A 22,858-nucleotide genomic window follows, 5' to 3' on the forward strand; every position below is an offset into this window, starting at 1 on the left:
GTAGTTCTGATGGGATACCTTCTACCCCTAGGTTCTTGTTTGGATTTAGATCTTTGAGATCACTGTCAAATTTTTGTCGCAGTATCATATCTCCCTTCTCATCTTCATTTACATCCTCTTCCCTTCCTACAATATTGCCTTCATGTCTCTTGTACAGAACGTGTTTATATTGCTTCTACACTTCAGCTTTTCCTTCATTGCTTAGGACTGCTTTCCCATCTGAGCTCTTGATATTAATACAGCTGCTTCTCTTTTCTCCAAGGGCCTCTTTAATTTTCCTGTAGGCGGTACCTATCTATGTTTCTAAATTGTCACATTTGCTTTCTAGCCACTCTTGCATAGCTATTTGGCACTTTCTGAAAATCTCATTTTTTTTTAATATTTGTATTCCCTCTCTTCTGATTCATTTGCTGCATTCTGCAATTTTCTCCATTCATCAGTTAAATTGAATATGTCTTGTGTTATCATTCTACCGGGCCTTCTCTTTTTACCTCTTTTATCCTCTACTGCCTTCACTATTTCGTTTTGTAAGGTTATCCATTCGTCTTCTACTGTATTTCTTTTCCCTTTTCTAGTCAGCTGCTGCCTAATGCTCCACCTGAAAGTTGCAAAAACCTCTAGTTGTTTCATCTTATCCAGGTTCCATCTCCATAATTTCCGACCTATTTAGGAAAAGCATCAACTAAAAAAATTGTTGTTAATGGATGTGAGATAGCGATCTGATAATCTGTTTCTGCTGTACATTTGCTAATGGGTGTCTGACTCTGCAATTGTCACACGTGACAAGTGTCAAGGTTGTGCAAATGTTAGATGACAGGATCAGCGAGTAGTTTTGGGAGGGGATAGTGTGGAGGGGGGTGGGAGGAAGAGGGTGGGTGACGGAGAGGCTGTCCCGTCATCCAATTAATACATGAGCCCCCAAGACGTCCCTGTCACACGTCAGTTACATAGACAGATATCCATTGGTCTGACAGTTCGCAAATTATCACTCTAATGGAGGCTCCCTTTACCGGTTGTAGAAGTATGGACAGCTGTACTTACATCAGCAAGAAAATTCTCCGGAATGGACTAGGGCAGCGAAAGCCCTTGTTCATGTACCTCAGGCTGTTAAACGAGCGGTGCTTCTCTTAACGACATCCACTGTGCTACGCATAGTACGTGCCCCAAGCTGTCATGAATATTCTGCCTGTTCACTTGATGATCTCTTTAATAAGTGATTAAATACTTCTACAGGTCGGGCTGTTTTTGCTATACATGAATAGTTTTCGGAAAGAACAAAGCAAATTCTTGTGCGGCCATTTTCTTGAAACGAGAGACCTCTACACTGTTTGGGAGCAGTACTTCGTTCTCTGCGTGTGTCAATATATTTATTTCATCTGAGTCAGCCGCTATTATTTACTTACTTCTAGTTGTAAACCTTGCATCATTTTCTGTAGTGTCTGAAGAAGGTAACGATCAGATCGGCACTAGATTGTATTTATTTATTAGAAAACGCCTACACAACTAAACTAGATACTTCTGTCACATAACCTGTACATTTTACGCGCTGCCTTCCGGGTTCATTCCTGTTAATGGCACAGAAAGTATTGTGCTCCAGAAATACACTGACCAGCCAGAAGACTGCCTAATTCAAAGCCAGTATGTCCTCCTTCAGCACGTTAACTTTGGCGACGCGTCGTGACATGGACGCAGTGACGCTTTGATAGGTCGCTGGAGGGAGTTGGCACCACATCTGCACGCAAAAGTCACCTAAAGCCCTCAAATTCCGGGAAGGAAGGGAATGGGCTCTGTCGCCATGTTCGATAACATCCCGTATGTGTTCGATCGGGTGCAGACCCGGCCAGTTGGGGAGGGGGGGGGGGGTGGGTGGCAGGACATCAATTGGAACTCTCGATTGTGGTCCTTGAATCACTCCATCGCAATGTTCGTCTTGTGTCAGGGAGCATTTTCTTGCTGAAAAATGCCACTGCCGTTGGGAAACATGATCGTCATGATGAGGTGTACGTGGTCGGTAACCAGTGTGCGATACTCCTTTATCGTCATGGTGCCTTAACACCAACTCCTCTGGACCCATGGATGCACACGCAAATGTTCCCCAGAATATAATGGAGCCGCCGCCAGTTTGTCTCTGTGCAGCAGTACAGGTATCACGGACATGTTCCCCTGGAAGACGATCGATTCGCGCCCGATCATCGATATGATAAGAAGATATCGAGATTCATCAGACGATGAAACGCTCTGCCGCTCCGCAATGCCCAGTGCCTACGATCACGTGTCCATTTCAATGGAAGCTGTCGATGTCGTGGTGTTAGCACTGGCGGATACCTGGGTCGTCGACTGCGGAGGTCCGTTGATGGGAGTGTTCGGTTCACCATGTGTTCAGACACATTTATACTATGCTCAGCATTAAAGTCTGATGTTAGTTCCGCCACAGTTCGCTGACTGTCATATTTTACCAGTCTGTCCAGCCTGCTACGTCCGACATCTGTAATGTGGGGTGCTCGCCCAAATCACGACGTCTGGGCGTGGGTCCACATTGGTTTCTCCACGTGTTGAAGACACTCAACAAGCACTCCTCGAACACCCGTCGATTAGTGCAGTTTCCGAAACACTCGTTCCAAGCCTCCGGGCTATTATAATCTGCCCTCGGTTAAACTCAGACAGATTGCGCGCCGTCCCCGTTCTATTCACCATTCTACGCACGGAGAGCATGCTCACAGATATTACATGTATCGTGGGATATATGACTAGCAGTCTCTCTTCGCCAGGCTACTCTCCTATCGCCTGGACAGGTTTATATTGATAATAGGTAGATCGTCATAAGCGTCGGGCTGAGCAGTTTATATTGTTTTCTTGATGTGTTTTGTGTAAATCTTATAGTGGATGGAGAAGGATGTCCTACTCTGTTGCTGAATCCAGCATCTGTCACCTTGTACATGCATCTCCGTTGTTAAAAAGATTACGTGTAGCACCCAGAAATGCAGGTATTCTTCCCTAAACTTATGTATTAAATGTTCTGTTGAGCGATATGCATTGTTGGATTTTCAGTATGCGTGTATGATGACTCCAATATAACTGGTGGTAGGCTATTATTCATTCCAGATACAAAGTATGTGTAGAAGTACCTGGATTTAGACTGAGATGTGGTTTCCCTTGCACATTTTGATATCAGTTTCTACTAACAGTATTGATCAGCTATACTAGCGTGCCTGAGCGAAATATTTAAGTTTTGTACGGTAGGGGCCAGCTTTGTAAATGAAACTTAATTTTGCAGTTTATAAGAGTTAAGAGGTTTGGTTAATATAGAATCTAGTTTATCAATTTGCACTTATCAGATGAGTTTGTTTCGAACAACGCAATATGAGAATATAGTATCAGTGAAATAAAGAAGAAACACATTTCTGATCGGCCTGTCGACGTTCGACATACATCTGACCTTTTGGAAGATACAGCAGAACTGTCACCTGTTTTGGTCCTAGTTTTCAGACACTTCACTTGATTCGTATCTAGAAATCCGTAACATCCGATATAACTGAATACTTTCTTTTTGTATTCTAGTGAGACTTCAAGGGCGTCATGGTGTAGCTAGCTAGAAAGGATGTACGTACATCCTTAGCCAGAAAGCTAAAGAAATAGCAGTATAATGAAAACAAGACAGATAAGAGAAGTAAGTAAACTGTTTATTACTGCAAAAGGAATCCCAGCTCCCAGACAAGACAGTTCATTCCTTCACGGAAGAACGTTTGCCGTTACTTACGGAGCCGTGATTGCACCCAATCATGCACGTTCTCGTCCGAAACAAACCGGCAGCCACGAATGTCTTTCTTCAGTGCTCCAAAAACATTGAAATCCCATGGGTGTGCCCACATGTTTTCCTAAGGTTGTTTCAAATATGCTGCCGAAGTTTCGTTGGGAAGCCCGTACATATCCTCCATACGGTCTCCATTTCTCCCCATACGATTTGCCATTTTTGGAGCCCTTAAGAGAAGCATTCTTGAGTGTCGATTTGCTTCGGACCAAGAGGCGTACGCCTCTGTATAATAATGGTTCCATAGGCATTGGTCATCTTGTCCCACACTAGAATAAATGCATTAACAGTCATGGTGATTACTTCTGAATGATTGAGTAGTTTTACTTTTTTTTTCTACATGTCTCGTTTTCATTTGAGTGCCCCATATGCATCGCCCTCAAGAATCTCACAGAAGCTCTGTTGCCGTACGCATTGAGTCATGTCACAAAAATATGCTTTTACACCGCGAAAATAACAAATTCTCGCGTGTTTATGAGGCAGCTCTTCTAGTCGTACGCATGCGATCGGATATTACATTCATCGTTACGAATTACTCACATCCAGCTGTTGTGAAAGTTTATCTATACTTTTCGCAAGATCATATTAACGAAGTGTGGATTTCAGTTTCTTAAGTAACTTTTGGGCGACAAAAAATTTAGAGATGCCTTAAAACACAGATTGATAAATATATTCCTGAATAGTTAATGTTTTGTTTAGAAGACAGTGATAAACTTAAACTAGTACCTGAAAAGCAGACATTATTTTGTGGAAAGACTACAAATTCACGCAGTAGTTTCAATTTTAGACTGATACCAATAGGTTTTTTACTGCATGATCTTATTTTCATTTTTGTTGTCTCAGTGCATGATGTGCTATGTATATCACTGAAATTGCGGACAACTAAGGGTAAGTTGCTCAGATTGCACTACTTTGCGTGAATCACATACATGGGAGATAATGATCATTGTAATGCAGCCAGTTTTCAGTATTTGAGAAATATAAACCTTATTTCAGTCCTTCAGATGTTCAAAGATCGGGTTAATTTGTTTTTACTTGCTTTGGGAATGTTTTATTTTGAAATTTTATGTAAGCTGATTTAGGTGAGAGGACTCGACCCAAGAATGTGAGTACCAGGTTATGTAAATTGAAATGTGATGCAGACTGACTACTGTGTTGCTTAGCCAAACTGATAAGTGGTGCATAGAACACTTCCGTACTGGGAGAATAATTTCGTGCATGAGTCGAGAGAAGTCCTTGGCCACTTCATGTGACGAGAGAGCAGGTACTCCACAGCGCTAGGTACTTTCGTTAAGATTGAATTATAATGGTTCTTTTGGATAATCCGATTACCAATAACAGTTTTGGATCATTTGTGGACGAATTCAAAATAAAGTAGGTTGTCTTGTGAGAATCGGCGCTTTCTTTCTAAAAATATCAGTGCCCCGTGGTTTGAATAGCGAAACCTTAAGGTTCCTAAAGCGGTAACCTACGTAGTATTCCAGTGGGCATTCAAAATTGTTTAACACCATGCGCTTTTTAGGACCTGTTTATTAACTCACGAAGACTGCCGTCCTTCATTAAGAGGTCCAAGCTGCAACCTTAAAGTTGCCGCTAAACACACAGAGTGTGCGCTGTAAGTGGAAAACTTGTGATAAGTTCCTATGGGACCAAACTGCTAAGGTCACCGGTCCTTAGGTTTATGCACTACTTAATCCAACGTAAACTAACTTACGCTAAAGACAACACACACACCCATGCCCGAGAGAGGACTCGAACCTCCGACGGTGGAAGCCGAGTGAACCGTGGCAAGGCGGCTGAGACTGCGCGGCTACACCGCGTGGCTCGCTGTAAGTGGGAAAAGGAGTAGCAAAAACTGAAAGTAATTTCGTACACTACGATGAACTTGGTAGCAATTGTGGGTTCATAAATGAGAACACGGAACAGTGGTTTTAATGCAAGGGCTTCTCTTCATTTAATAATTAGTGTCAGACACAGTAAAATTAACACATTTAAACTTCATAATGCCGGCTGCTGGTGGCCGAGCGGTTCTGGTGCTGCAGTCTGGAACCGCGCGACCGCTACGGTCGCAGGTTCGAATCCTGCCTCGGGCATGGATGTGTGTGATGTCCTTAGGTTAGTTAGGTTTAAGTAGTTCTAAGTTCTAGGGGACTTATGATCTCAGCAGTTGAGTCCCATAGTGCTCAGAGCCATTTGAACCATTTTTGAAACTTCATAATACAGTCAAATATATCTGTGTACCTTCTTGAAACGTGTAGTGCTGCTAATCCTTTGTTTTTGTTTTTGTTTTTTATAACGTATCGCTCCAAGGCAGGTAGGGCTGCTGAAGAAATAACTTTCTATTTTAGCAGGAAGGCCTAAAAGGACCGCGCCGCCGCAGCATCACACAGCTTGTATGATATCCATTTAAGATACAGTTCACTGCTTGAAATTTCCCCAACCGAGCGCGGATTACATCCCTGACGCTAAACATTAGGCTTAACTTTCCTCAGAAGAATCATTATCAATATGTTCTACATCGAACGTAGATAAAAATGAAAAAATGAAACAGTCAGGTAAATAACATTCAAATAACAATGCATTTTATTAACAAAAATTACCTTATCATTAGCACTGCACTGCTACAGCTGTGTGAACAAGTGTGAACTTAGTTGTACATTTAAATGACTTGCTATTCAAATATACAAGAGGAAGCCGCAGACATAAAGCCGCGTTAAAGTGCAAGTCTATCGATAATGAACTTTAATGTTTACAGCTGCTACGTCTAACGCTCAACACTATGTACATTATGGCTGAACTAGGCTGGACTGAGAGATAATAGGAAGACACTGCCCTCTGGAGCGGAAATACAAATTTGACGCATGACTGCGCTTGAGAAAGAAATGTAGGCTACTGTACACTACCACAAGTAGGAGTAGTATACGGTAGTTGTCCTGCTAGTTTTGGTCAGTTAAGGTCGTGTCCATATTGCCCCCATGTTAGATGCGCTGAATACCCGTAGAGTGGAACCTCATAACGATTGCTTTCTTTACATATGCAGTCATTGTCGTACTAGATTCCCCAAAAACCAGGAAATGGGGAACCCTCTAGAAACTGAGAGAGGATATATAAAGGACCAGGTAACCCATAGGACATTTTTATTCTTTGTAGTTACCCTCCAATCTGTTACTTAAAAATAAACAGTATTTGCAGCGAAATTGAAATAGTCAATGATTAATTCAGGTTTTATTAAATTTGTGATCTGTAACGAGAAACAGAGGAATGTTGCAGCACAAATAAAGAAAACAATACAGATTTACCATAAAATGTCAGAAAACACAATTTCCTTAACAAAAAAGTAAAATAAAGAAACGCAATACAAAAATATATCAAACATCGCTTCAGTACTTCGTGAAACGTATATACAACATGTTTATGTTATTAGTAAACAACTTTCACGTTTATCAATAATAACAGAAACTCTTGCATTTGATCATTGTAATGAAGGTTCTATAAAGTGCAAAACTACAATTACAAATTGTACTTGCGTCAAAATTAATTCCTTCGGTTTCATTAAATTGCATAAGTTACTCGATGAAACCAATTTTTATTACTTACAAAATGCAATATATATTCTGCATGGGTATAAAATACACGGTGGACTAAGGCTGAATCAAGGGTGGTTTTAATTGAGGGCAACACAAACAACCAAACAAACATTAAAAATATGTGTGTGAAATATTACGGGACTTAACTGCTAAGGTCATCAGTCCCCAAGCTTACACTCTACTTAACCTAAATTATCCTAAGGTCAAACACACACACACACCCATGCCCGAGGGAGGAATCGAACCTCCGCCGGGACCAGCAGCACAGTCCATGACTGCAGCGCCTAAGACCGCTCGGCTAATCCCTCGCGGCACAAAAATAAAAACAAAGACAAGTCGTCGTCTCCCAGTTTCTCTGTTATGCATTCATTCATGTTTCTTTAACCACCATTACTATCAATACTACCGGTAATCCTACCTTTTACTACGTCATTTATGTAGTGTATCAAACTATCGAACAGGATTTTTAGCAGACTGCAAGTCTAGGTACTACTCGTTGACAGAACAGAACTGATTGGCCACTTTTGTTCCATGCGGCGGTATCTGAAGAGCGTAACGAAGCTGCGGAGCATTGCAAGGGCCGGAGGCGGGATTTACTGCTTCTTCCTGATTAGCGTACATTAATGCTGTTACGGTGTGCGGCATCTGCGCAATGGTCGACTGCTGATTTGCCGCGGTCGGTTATCGAAGACACCGCAATTGTTAACGGGTACATTTGAAAACAATAATACTGAGGTGATGACCAGTCTTCTTTTAACTTCAATCGTCGAGTACTGATCTCGGCAACATCATATTTTCACCATATGTCTGTTCCTATACAAATATCCCGAATTTACTGTGAAGTGGCCTTTGCGCTGTACCACGCACATACCGTGTCTCAGCCTTTCATTCGTGTAAGATGCTCGACAAGAATGACAGCTTAAATGTGCATGTGTGCGTTCTAATTAGTCTACCTTCGCAGTAACGACATGTTGCGGACCATAGTATATGCCGACTTTCTTCTGTTAATTGCGATTGTCCAAACTTTCTAAAAGGAACTGTCGTATGAAAATGAGACAAAATTAAAAATATTAGTAATCTTTCGTTAATACAAAAGTAATCGCCATTTTACATTTGCCCTGTAGTAAGACAAGACGCTGAATTTCTTTATGGAAAAACTTTTGCGGTTGCATACGAAACCGTGATTGTACCCAGCCGTGCGTCTCTTCGTCTGAGACAAATCTATTGCCACGAATGTCTTCAGTGATCCAAAAATACTGGCTATTAGGTAGGTTGTTGATCAGTGTAGTTTGCGTATACATTCAAGTGTCAGCCTGATCAGGTCTTCCAGAACATGAGTGACACTCTCCTGTCAGTGAAACAATTCACCATTCTTGCTGCCTCCTTGTTATACATTAAACATTCGCAGAGATCCAATTTCGTATAGCCCCTCACACTTGAGCAATATTCTAGTTCTATAACTAATTGGCTCTGCATAAAATAGGTACTATTGAAATCCAGACAGTATTCGCCAAGTTATATTCATCGGATTTTTAACGTCCAGTCGACATCGAAGTCATTAGAGATTTGTATTCAACCGTTTCCGACATAAGTGTAGGGACACTGACGGTAGGACGGTACGTATCTTTGTTCTGAAATTTCCTTCCAAATGGTAATTTTATAGGTGTCAGAAACAGAAGTTTTTGTAGATTGCAGTACCCGATCCGGCAGAAATTTTCACTGTCGGCATTCTATTATATAGCTGATGGTTGACCACATTCGCAGCTTCGAATACATTTATTGATTTTCATAACAGCTAGTCGCCAAAGTGACTGTTCCATCGGATATGCAAGCATACCCGAAGGAAAATTACATTGTACTTAGGAACCACACAGGCACTGCCAGATCGTATTTATCAAACGACACCGCGCAACTGACTTGTAATTAAAATGTATCACCTGTACGGCAACATAAATAATGAACGCACGTCTGCTGATTCTAGACACTTGTTTGACGCCATATGGAAGTTTGGGAGTGGCCGAGAATCGTGCTCGGATGGCCTAATGGTAAGGCGATCATTATCTATAACATGGAAATCCGCATCTCCTTTTCATTTGGCTGTCCCTTATATGTAGGTTTTTAAAATATGGTGTGCGTGTACTTTCAAACGTCAGCCAATTCGGGTCTTCCTGTACCTGCGAGAAACTCGACCTGTTCAAGATTCTTATATATAAAATGACTCCGAAGATCCTATTAACTGTGGCTCCCACATAGTGAGAAATTTATTGCTTAAGGAAGTAAAATGGAATCCTACAGGGTGTTTCAAAAATGACCGGTATATTTGAAACGGCAATAAAAACTGAACGAGCAGCGATAGAAATACACCGTTTGTTGCAATATGCTTGGGACAACAGTACATTTTCAGGCAGACAAACTTTCGAAATAACAATAGTTACAATTTTCAACAACAGATGGCGCTGCGGTCTGGGAAACTCTATAGTACGATATTTTCCACATATCCACCATGCGTATCAATAATATGGCGTAGTCTCTGAATGAAATTACCCGAAACCTTTGACAACGTGTCTGGCGGAATGGCTTCACATGCAGATGAGATGTACTGCTTCAGCTGTTTAATTGTTTCTGGATTCTGGCGGTACACCTGGTCTTTCAAGTGTCCCCACAGAAAGAAGTCACAGGGTTTCATGTCCGGGGACATCAGAGGGTTGGATCCCCTCATTCGAAGGCGCCTGATTGCAAAGCCTGGGCTACTCTCAGGTTGGAATCTCCGCTTTCGAAGATTGTGTCCGTCTGTCTGTCTGTCTGTCCGTCCGTCTACCCGCCGCTTCCTGCTGTAGCTGTTCGTTCGTTCGTTCGTTCGTCCGTCCGTCCGCCTGCCTGCTCGCTGTCCGTCTGCGCCGCTACCGCTGCTACCTGCTGTCCGTCCGTCCGCCTGTTCGCCGCCGCCGCCGCCGCCGCCGCCGCCGCCGCCCGGTCGCCGCCGCCGCCGTCGCCGTCGCAGTCCGCCCCGGTCGTCCGACCCTGGTCTTCGTCCGTCTGCGTCATCGTCCGTCTGCGTCATCGCCCGTCTGCGTCTTCGTCTTCGTCCGTCTGCGTCTTCGTCTGTTCCCAGTTTGTGTCCTTTCCTTTTCGTGCTGTGCGTTTTTTCTCCCTGTCATCATGTCCGCCCCCACCACCACCGCCACTACTACCACCACCGCCATAGTTTACACTTACCCTTCCGCCGCCTCCACCACTATAACTTGGTGTGCTCAGTCACGCCCCCCTCCTTCCATCCCCCCTCTCCTCACTCTCGCTTCGCCCTCGCTCTTTGTCGCCCCCTCTCCCGTTTCTTCCTCTCGCTCCTCTCGTTCTGATCCTTCCCCCCCCACTCCCCCAGCCTGTCACTGCAGCTCCGGCTCGGGTGGTGGCCCGTCGGGCCACTGTCCATGCCCAGATCTTCCCGTCGCCTTCGCCATCGCCATCACCGCCACCGCCACCACCGTCATCATCGTCGCCATCGCCTTCGCCTCCGCCTTTGCCGTCACCGTCACCATCTCCGGCGCCGACTGCTGTGTCCACTCCGGGACCTGTCCCTTCCCACCACCTCCACATCGCTCCCGTCCCTCCTGTCACCACCCGCCCTTCTGCCGCCGTCAAACGCCCTAGTGGCACCCCCACCTCCTCCGCTCCCAAAAAGGCCCCGCCCCGACCTCCATCCCCCCCCCCCAGGGTGCCATGGATGTCTCCCCGCCTGGCCCTGCTCCCTCCTCCTCCTCCTCCTCCTCCTCCTCCCCCCCCTGTTTATACAAATATCTCCTGTCCCATCCCGATCCTTCCTTTCTCGAGGCCCGGAATCTCTCCCTCCTCCTCCGCCAACATTTCCCTGGTGCCCCCATCTCTCTCCTTACTCCCAGATGGGATTCTGTTCTCATCTCCTCCCCCAGCCCAAGCCTCCATGCTGACATCCTCTCCCGCCTCCCCATCACCCGTTTTGGTCCCAACGCCTCCCTTACCCCTGCTCCTTCTCCATCTCCTACCCGCCAACCCCAACCCCCGCGTCGCCCGCCGACCCTCACCGCTGTGATCACTCGGCTCAGTCCGTCGATCACAGAGGAGGAGGTGTTGGCGGAGCTCAAGGCCCATCCAACGCTGGAGGTGCGGGCGGTCCGCCGCATTTTCAACTCGGCTGGCCCCACCCGCATTATGCGGGTTTTCTCTGAGGACGCCCCCTCCATTGCCCATTTCCTGAAGGAGGGTGCCCTCCTCTTCAACCAGCGGTACAAGGTCGACCCCTCCCGTTCCCCTCCTCAATCCCTGCGCTGCCAGAGGTGTCTGCGCTACAATGCACACCCAACAGCTGAGTGCCGCGAGGCCCCCACCTGCCCGCATTGTTGGCAAGCGCACTTCCTCCGGCAGTGCCCTAACCTCCAGACCCCTCCCTCCTGTAATACCTGCAATCTCCCCCATCCCACCTACACCCAAAAGTGTAAAGCCTGACCCCCTCCAACCACTCCTGAACTCACCGTCCCTGTCCGTCCTCTGGACGCCCCCACCCCTCCTGGCAATTGCCTTCGTCCCCCCCCCCCCGCCACTGAGGACATCATCAGGTTCCTCACCATCATCCTCCAGAATGTTCATCCCTTTCAGCGCCCCCACACCCTCCAACAGATCTCCCTCGCCGCCCGTTCCATTTTCCACCTTAAAATGTACGCCACCTATTCCAACAATCAGGCCCATTTCACCTTCTCCCATCTTGACACCCTCATCTAAATCCCTGTCATGGCGCGACAGCACCATATCCTTTTCAACATTATCCGCTCCCTTCCCGCCAACAAGAACCTCTTCCTGCACACCCTTGCTACCCACCGTGTGGATGCCTTCCTCCTCAGTGAAACCTTCCTCCAACCCCACCACTCCATCCACACCTCCCCCTATCTCCTCCACCGCTCCGGTAATCCCCTCCCAGTTGCGCGTGGCGGAGTTGCCATTGGTCACCACCGCCAGATCCCCGTTCGGCTCCAACCTCTCCTTCCCGACCCCACCGAACACCTGATCCTTAGTCTCTTCTTCCCCGGCCTTACCATTACCTGTGCCTCCATCTATGTCCACCCCAACGCCCCTCTTCCTTTCGACTTCCTCACCCACATCGACCGTACCTTCTCCTCCTACGTGATCACCGCCGACCTCAACATCCATAGTCACTCTGCTGCCCAGTTACGGCGGTGGCATCGGTTCCTCTCCTCCCTCCAAGGCGACCTCATCCCCATCCCCCAGCACACCTGTCCCGAATCCACCTCCACTCCTGATGTTATTCTCTCCTCCCCCAACCTCCTTGGTCGCATTACGGTGTATGTCCTGGAGCCCATTGGTCGCGACCATCTCCCTGTCCTCCTCACCATTTCAGACGGTCGTCGCCCCCCGCCCCGACCCTCGTACTGACCCTCCCCCTAAGTACATCCATGACTATTCCCGTGCCAACTGGAATGCCTACCGGGATACCCTCTCCACCCAGTTCAATAGCTACCCTCTCACCTATCGCCATCCCGATGATGTCACCCATGCCACCTCCTTTCTCCAGCAGACCTTGTCTCAGGCCGTGGAGGCCCACGTCCCTACTGTCGCCATCTGCCCCCACCATCCTACCTTACCCCCACAGGCCGTCCTCCTCCTCCGTGAATCCTGTCGTCTCTACCTTGCCTCCCTTCGCACGCGTGACCCGGACACACTACGACGCCACCGGCAACTCCAGCGACACATTCGAAATTTGCTCGCGGCTAAGAAATGCCGGGACTGGCGACAGACATGCACCCGTTTAAATGCTACCCTTCCTATCAACTCGTCCAAGTTCTGGTCCGCCTTCCATCGCCTTACCGGAACTAAGCCCTCCCCCTACTATCCTCTTCTCCATGATGATCACCCCTTCCCTGAAGCCCTTAGTAGGGCCAATCACTTTGCCTCCTACCTTTCCGATATGTTTTCCATCCCCGATGATCCCCAGTTCGATTACTCCCTCTTCCCGGATATCCGCAATCGAACTGACACCTCTGTCCCTCCCCTCACTCCTGGCTTCCAGTACTTGGACAACATTGCACACACGGACCTCAATACTCCTATCACTACACAGGATCTCATCACTACACTCCGCACAAAACACAACACCGCTCCTGGTCACGATCGTGTCACCTACCATCACCTTCGTGAAGCTCCTGTCTCTTTTCTCTCCACCCTGGCCAGGCTCTACAATGTAGTCCTGTCCACCGGTTACTACCCCGACCTGTGGAAAACCTCCCGTATCCTCATGTTTCTTAAACCCGGCAAACTGCCGTCCGCCGTCTCCTCCTACCGTCCCATCAGCCTTACCTCGGTCTTCAGCTAGGTCCTGGAATCTATCCTCACCTGACGCATCCACCAGCATCTCCGCCAGCACCGCCTCATTCCCGTTACCCAGTGTGGCTTTCGGCCGTCCTTCTCTTCCGACGATCTTCTCCTTCACCTCACTCATCTCCTTACCGAACAGCTCAATTCCCGTCGCTCCGCAATCTTCCTCTCTCTTGACCTCGAACGCGCTTATGACGGCATATGGCACTCCGGTCTCCTCTTCAAGCTCCAAACCTTCGCCCTTCCCATTAACTACATCCGCCTGATCGGTTCCTTTCTCTCCCGCCGTCCTTCCTATGTCACCATCCATAACACGGATTCCTACACCTTTTCCCCTCCGCTGGTGTGCCCCAAGGCTCCGTCCTCTCCCCCCTTCTGTACCTGTTGTACATGGCGGACATGCCGCCGCCGTCACCCCCCCCCCCAACCTTCTCCAGTTTGCCGAGGACACCGCCTTCCTTGCCCTTGCCCCCACCCTGCAACGCTCCCAACGCCTTCTCCAATTCCATCTTGACCGGTTCACCGCTTGGTGCAACCAGTGGTTGCTCAAGGTCAATCCTTCCAAAACCCAGGCGATCATTGTAGGCAAAACCACCCCTTCTTTCCGCCTCTTTGATTTCTATCTCACCGTCTATGGCCGTCCAATCGCCCTCACTCCCACCCTTAAGTACCTTGGCGTCAACCTCGACCGTCGCCTCTCCTGGACTCCCCATCTCCAGACAATCCAAGCCAAGGCACGTTCCCGACTCTGTCTCCTCAAGCTCCTTTCCGGCCGTACATGGGGTCTGGACCCCTCCACCATCCTCCACACCTATAAATCCCTCATCCGCCCTATCCTTTGTTACACCCATCCACCATGGATCTCCACTCCCCCAACCTTTTATAAATCCCTCCAAATCCTTGAACGCCATGCTCTCCGCCTCGCCTATCGCATCCATCTCCCCTCCCCCACACGGATCCTGTATGATCTCATCCCCTTCCCCCACCTCCTCCTTTCCCTTGAAAGGATACGGATCCTGTACACCTCCCGTAAACTTGATCCACCTCACCCACTCGTATCCCCGATCCTCTCCCGTCCCCACCCGCTGCCGCGCCTGTATTCCCACGTCCCGCCCGGTCTCCATCTCTCCACCCTCCTTACCCTCTCCCAAGGTGGCTTCCGCCAGCTCCCTCTCCCTGATGATGTCCTCGTCCCCTCCATTTACCCCTACTATCAACTTTGACCCTGCCCCGCCCCCCACTTCCGGTGTCCTTTCCTCTCAGCACCCTCCCTCCCTTCTCTTCTCTTCCCTTCTTTTTCCTTTTCCCCGTCCCCTCCCTCCCCCATCTTCCTCCGGGCTTCCCCTCCCCCTTCCTCCCTCCCCGTATCTCCCCTGCCCGTGGCATCTCTGCTCTCCCCTCTCGCTCTCCCACTCCCCTTCCTCCTCCTCCACCTCCTCTCTTGGCAGGTCCCCGGACTCGTACACGCTCAGTGAACATTCGCGTGCCAGAGATCATCGCCATCTGTGTGTCGTGTGTGTGCCTCGATTTTGTGTTTAGTGTTCTGTGACCGTCACGCATCAACTGTTCACGTGTGCCGTCACCGACATCCGTGTTCTGTGCGCCATGTCACCAAGTTTTCCTGTTTTTTCGGGTCCAGCGTGAACGGCTTCATGTTTATTGTTTTTTAAATCTCCTTTTTTTGCCCGCCGTTTTTACTGTAGTGTCTGTATCATCCGTATGTCTCGTTATTGTTCCACTTAAGGCTGAAGAGCAGCGTACTATGCTGCTGACAGCCCGCCTGTATCAGGTGATGAAAATTACAATAAAATGAAAAAAAAAAATCATGTCTGGCGAATAGGGAGGCCAATCCACGCCGCCTCCTGTATGTTTCGGATAGCCCAAAGCAATCACACGATCATCGAAATATTCATTCAGGAAATTAAAGACGTCGGCCGTGCGATGTGGCCGGGCACCATCTTGCATAAACCACGAGGTGTTTGCAGTGTCGTCTAAGGCAGTTTGTACCTCCACAAATTCACAAAGAATGTCCAGATAGCGTGATGCAGTAATCGTTTTGGATCTGAAAAATGGGCCAATGATTCCTTTGGAAGAAATGGCGGCCCAGACCAGTACTTTTTGAGGATGCAGGGACGATGGGACTGCAACATGGGGCTTTTCGGTTCCCCATATGCGCCAGTTCTGTTTATTGACGAAGCCGTCCAGGTAAAAATAAGCTTTGTCTGTAAACCAAATGCTGCCCACATGCATATCGCCGTCATCAATCCTGTGCACTATATCGTTAGCGAATGTCTCTCGTGCAGCAATGGTAGCGGCGCTGAGGGGTTGCCGCGTTTGAGTTTTGTATGGATAGAGGTGTAAACTCTGGCGCATGAGACGATACGTGGACGTTGGTGTCATTTGGACCGCAGCTGCAACATGGCGAACGGAAACCCGAGGCTGCTGTTGGATCACCTGCTGCACTAGCTGCGCGTTGCCCTCTGTGGTTGCCGTACGCGGTCGCCCTACCTTTCCAGCACGTTCATCCGTCACGTTCCCAGTCCGTTGAAGTTTTTCAAACAGATCCTTTATTGTATCGCTTTTCGGTCCTTTGGTTACATTAAACCTCCGTTGAAAACTTCGTCTTGTTGCAACAACACTGTGTTCTAGGCGGTGGAATTCCAACACCAGAAAAATCCTCTGCTCTAAGGAATAAACCATGTTGTCTACAGCACACTTGCACGTTGTGAACAGCACACGCTTAAAGCAGAAAGACGACGTACAGAATGGCGCACCCACAGACTGCGTTGTCTTCTATATCTTTCACATCACTTGCAGCGCCATCTGTTGTTGAAAATTGTAACTACTGTAATTTCGAAAGTTTGTCCGCATGAAAATGTACTGTTGTCTCAAGCATATTGCAACAAACGGTGTATTTCTATCGCTCCTCGTTTAGTTTTTATTGCCGTTTCAAATATACCAGTCATTTTTGAAACACCCTGTATATTCAGCTGTTCACCATATGTCTAGTGATTGTGATGCTATGATAACGGTACGTATCTTGGTTCGGGAAATTATTATTCAAATGGTATCTATCTAGGTGTGAAAAGAACGATTTTATTTGTTCATTTACAATAACTGTTTTATTTGGCCGTTGTTGGAGGCACTGTCACGAATCGTGCAGTTCAAGATCCCCTCTTACAGGGAAAAGGCGTCGTCATATTGCAATATGTAGCTGAATCGAAAATGACAGATACCAATCCCCTTTGTCTGCCGATGTCGACGGAAAACTCTATCCTCGCAGGGCCGTAATGTGCATTTCAGCTATTGCCTGATCGATGTCCACTGGTGTTGTACGCCGTGGGACACCATCCACTTTATTCTGCGCATGGCCAGTCACCTGCTCCTGAGTGGAGAACGACAGTCATTTCACCGAGAGGCAACCTGCCGCGTAAGAATCAGTGACGATGCATCGACGGCTGGAGAACCACAGCTGTAATGCGGTCCGCTCAGTTTTTCGCCCTTTCCAGTTGTTGGAATGTTGCCAAGTGGCTGCAATTGGTCAAGTCAGGAATTCTAAGTATTCATTTCGGCGGATCTCTTTCGGGATCTGCTCCTTGTGGCTGAGGGATCCGGAAGGAGATATGGTCACTTCCGTAAAGTCATTGTCAACTTCCCACTGAGCAGTGTCTGCAAGGTGGGCGGAGTGAGAGTTTTATGGCTGTAGTGATTAGTAAGTAGAGTCTAAGTATAGGCGCATAGAGCACCATTTATGTTGAAATATGCTAAAGGGGAAAAAACTGTATGCGAGATCAACAATGAGTTGGTTGGGGATCTCGTCATCAACAGGCTGGTGTACCAAGAGGTACACAGAGCACTACAGTTTTCTGTATTGTGTCTAACGATAGCTGCGAGTAGTGGCATAATCCTGTCAGGTAGACCACTGAAAATGTTTATGGATTGGAGAAAGCGGGAGTAGTAAACCAATTTGCATAAGGTGCACGTTGGTAACCTGAGCACATGTAATTATTTAGCCAATAACTTTTAAAGTTGTTCACAAACTGTTTGAAAGCGCCAGTAGTTAATTTGAACATAGCAGACATCAATGTAGTTGAAAGGTGTCTGTAAGGTAACTTCAAAAAATTATTTAAAAACGTCAGTGAACAGACAAAAACAATCAAGACAGTTCATGGCTCACATAAAATACATAAAAATTCTACTTAAGAGCCAATAAAAATAGTAATATAGTTAAGGACCCAGATGAGCAGTCAGTAAACAGAATTCGAATAATAAGACTTATATCATAACACAGAATTTCTTTAGAGTATTGAAAAGCTGACCGTTAACAGATGAAGAACATTAAGGCTTCAGGAGCTGGTCTGAGCATATTCAAATTTGGCACAGGTCGCTACATGCTGACCCATTGGATTCAGGTTCAGTAAAACAAGTAGGTTTTAGAGCTCTAAAAGAGAACAGAAAGCCCAATATTACCACATACACTGTAATATCGTAGTTTAAAAGAAGTTCAGCAAATTCCCCACAATTTAACGGCCTAAATGGATTTATTCCTCTACCTCCCAGTACTCAGTTAAATACTCTGCCCCTTTGGCCATGTCACACACGCTGAAACCAATTGGCGTCTCAAGCAGTTCAACACAAAGTAGTTTGCGGCAAGACACACAGGAAGAAAAATATTTGCAGATAAATTTAAATCGCACATTCAAGTAACAGCTGTACTCCAATTAAAAAGGACACGTACATTCATCACTTTGTACTCTAGCTGTTGATAATTGATTTCCCAGCAGCCAGTACAGGAGAACTAAAGTAAATGAAGGGGCAGACAAGCCCCGGCCAGCACTACCAAGATTGGCTCATTCAGGTCGACATTGGCGTAACCAAGTCCCGTTAAGATCACCCATGTTGACTGCTGTTCTTCGGTAACGAAGGCTTGAACTTACACGCTAATACCGCAACTTGATGTCTACTGAGTGGAAACAGGTGGTCTTTTCAGATGAATCAAGATTTATTCTGCCTCGGGCTCAAAGCCAAGACCCTGAAACAATCATCGGAAGAGTGCAGGTCGGAGAAGAGATTGTTATGGGCTGCGAAAATGCCATCCCCTGGTGATCTCGTCATTCTGGAAGGCACAATGTGTCAACAATAGTATGCATCCCCTGGTGATCTCGTCATTCTGGAAGTCACAATATGTCAACAAGAGTATTTATCTACCCTTGGGGACCATTTGCACTCCTTATATGCAGTTTGTTTTTTCTCAGCACGATGGCCTCTACTAGCCGAAAATGCACCGTGTCACATAGGTCGCAGTGTAATTGCGTGCTTCGAAGAGCAGCAGGATGTGTTGACCATCTCCTCCTGACCACCAAAGTCTCCGGATTGAAACCCAGTCGAGAAACCAAGTTATCACCTCCACCGGGCTGTTCGGGTCATGAATTTTCGGCTAATAAATCTAGCGCAGCTGGCCACGATACAGGAATCGGTATGGCACCATAACCCCGCAGTACCTTCTGGAACATGACTGACTCTCCTCCTGCATGTCTCACAGCGGTTCATGCTGCAAAAAGTGGTTATTCATGCCTTCCACAAGTCGCTACATTACTGTCGAACGCTGTTTCCAGGTCGACAGATCCTATGAATGTGTCTTGGTTTTTTTTTTAGTTTCCATTAACAACCGCAACGCTATGATTACCCCTATGTTGCCTTTGCCGTTCCTAAAGCCAAAAACTGATTGTCATAGAACAGCTCCTCAGTTTTCTTTTTACATTCTTCTGCATTGTATTCGTGTCAGCGATTTGGATGCAGGAAGTGTTCAGTTGATTGTGCGATAATTCTCGCACTTGTCAGCCCTTGCTGACTCCAAATGTGTGGATGCCATTCTTCTGAAGGTCAGACAGTATATAGCCAGGCTCAAACATTCTACACACCGATGTGAACATTCGTTTCGTTGCCACTTTCCTCAATGATTTTAGAATCTCTACTGGTATTTTATCTCACCCTTCAGCGTTATTTGATCTCGTCCACAGCTCTCTGAAATTCTGTTTCCAATACTTGATCCCCTATCTCCTCTATGTCGACTCCTGTTTCTTCTTCTATCACATCAGACAAGTCTTCCCCTCAAAGATGCCTACAGTGTACTGTTTCCACCTACCCGCTCACTCCCCTACATTCAACAGTGGAGATCCTACTGTACTCTTCATATCACCACCCTTGCTTTTAATTTCACCGAAGGATGTTTTAATTTACCATATGCTGAGTCAGTCATTCCGACAATCATTTCTGTTCGATTTTTTCTCATTTTTCCATAGATCCATTTCCCCTTAGACGCCCAACACTGTTTATTTCATTCCTGATTGGCATTTATTTCAGTATTCTTGAATTTACCCAAACATTTCGGTACTTCCTTCTTTCACCTATCAACCAAAGTAGTTTTTTTTACCCGAAGTTTCTTTGCAGTTACTTTCCTTGTACTTACGTTTTAGTCTCCAAACTCTATGATAGCACATTTCAGTGATGTCAATTTCTCCTCTTTAATGGAGTACCTATAGCCTCAAGGAATTTCAGGTGTATTTCTTCATTCCTTAATACTTCTGTATCCGATTTCTTTGCGCATTGGTTCTTCCTGAAGAGTCTCTAAACTTCAACCCACTTTTCCTAATTACTAAACTGTGATCTGTGTCTGTATGTGAGTCTATATGTGCTCCTGCTTACGCCTTTCAATCTAACATGTGACTACAGAATTTCTACCTGGACACGACGTAATGTAACTGAAATCTTCACGTATCTTCCGGCATTCTCCAAATGCACCACCTCCTGTAATTTTTGAACAGAGTACTTCCTATTACTAATTAAAATTAATTGCACAACTCTATTAAGTCTCCTCTGCCATTCCTAGTACTAAGCCCATATTCTCCCGTAACCATTTCTTTTAATTCTTCACCTACTGCCACATGCCAGTCTCCCACGACTATTGCGTTTTCACCTGCCTTTACGTATTGTATTACCCGTTCCGAATCCTCATATACATCATTTTCAGCTTGCGACGTAGGCACATATATGTAAACTATAGTTGTCGATGTAGGTTTGCTGTCGATTCTGATGAGAAAAATCCTGTAACTGAACTGTTACACATTAACAAACTCTGTGTCCTATATTCATATTCATAATGAATCCTACTCCCGTTACATAATTTTCTGCTGCTATTGAAATTCCCTGTTTACTGTTATCGGACTTTTTAAGGAGTTAATGGCCATTTAAACCTCACTTTTGTGGCACTACATAATCAAAAGTTACGTACAAGGTACTGTCGCAAAACATATTCACTTTAAGTTCAATAAGAACGGCTTATAACATACATAATTATCATACTAATGACCCTCTCTTTCATCGCAAGAACACTTTAACTAAAGTTTAAATTTCACTGTGCTACACTGAAAAAATTCGATCTGTTGGAACCCTACACATAACTTTCTTACCCGCACTCAGTTGACAGAGCCAATGTTCAGCAGTATCGCGGGAACCGAAACTGTGCAATCACAGGGACGCGTCGCACCTGGTCCCAGTGCCGATCGGTCCACTGAAAAAATACAGAAGAGCTGCTCGGGCAGCAGCCTTCCCGTCGCAGAGCAGCGGGGAAGGTAAACACCAGGTGGCACCCAGAAGAAAGCGAGGTTTGCTGTCGAGCGGTGTCCGTTTTCAGCTTCACTCGCCAGATCCAGGACACTTCCCTGCTGCAAGAAAGGCCGGGAGAAGGCGCTGTAATCCCACCGAAGCACACAACAGAGAGAAAGCACGAAGCCGACTCGATGCATCGCGTAATTTCCTCGTATTGCCATGCATAAGTTTGAAATTTCGCTCATGCACTATGTGATCAAAAATATCCGGACACCTCCAACAACATACGTTTTTCATATTAGGTGCATTGTGCTGCCACCTACTGTCGGGTACTCCATATCAGCGACCTCAGTAGACATCGTGAGAGAGCAGTATGGGGCGCTCCGCGGAACTCACGGACCTTGAACATGGTCAGGTGATTGGGTGTCATTTGTGTCATACGCCTGTATGCGAGATTTCCACACTCCCACACATCCCTAGGTCCACTTCTTCTGATGTGACAGTGGAGTGGAACGGAAAGGGACACATACAGCATAAAAGCGTACAGTCCGACGTCGTCTGTTGACTGAGAGAGACCGCCGACAGAAGAAGAGGGCAATAGTGAAATAGGCAGACATCTCTCCAGACCATTGTACAGGAGTTCCAAACCGCATCAGGATTCACTGCAAGTACTATGACTGTTTGGCGGAAGGTAAGAAAACTTCGTGGTCGAGCGGCTGCTCATAAGCCACACATCACACTGGTAAATGCCAAACGACGCCTCGCTAGTGTAAGGAGCGTACACACTGGACGACTGAACAGTGGAAAAACGTTCTGTGGAGTGCCGAATCACGGAACACAATTTGGCCATCCGATGGCAGGGTGTGGGTATGGCGAATGCTCGGTGAACGTCATCTGCCAGTGTGTGTAGTGCCAACAGTAAAATTCGAAAGCAGTTATGGCGTTTTTCATGCGGGGGTCTTGCACCCCTTGCTGTTTTGCGTGGCATTATCACAGGACTGGCCTATATCGATGTTTTAAGCGCTTTCTTGTTTTCCACTGTTGAAGGGCAATTCGGGGATGGTGACTGTGTCTCCCAACACGATCGAGCATAATGTACGGCCAGAGGCGGAGTGGTTACACGACAGTAACATCCCTGTAATGGACTGGCCTGCACAGACTACTGACCTGAAGCCTATAAAACACCTCTGGGATTATTTGGAAAGCTGACTTCGGGCCAGGCCTCACCGACCGACATCGAAACCTCTCCTCGGTGCAGCACTCTTTGAATAATGGGCTGCCATTCCCCAAGAAATCTTCCAGCAGCTGATTAAACGGATGTCTGCGAGTGTGGAAGCTGTCATCAAGGCTAAGGGTAGGCCAACACCTTATTGATTTCCAGCATTACCGATGGAGGGTGCCACGAACTTGTAAGTCATTTGCGGACAGGTTTCCGGATACTTTTGATCACATAGTATAGTTGTATACAAACTTTCTGGGTAATGGTGCAAAACCT

This window comes from Schistocerca americana, chromosome 6, assembly GCF_021461395.2.
Source record: "Schistocerca americana isolate TAMUIC-IGC-003095 chromosome 6, iqSchAmer2.1, whole genome shotgun sequence".
NCBI lineage: Eukaryota > Metazoa > Arthropoda > Insecta > Orthoptera > Acrididae > Schistocerca > Schistocerca americana.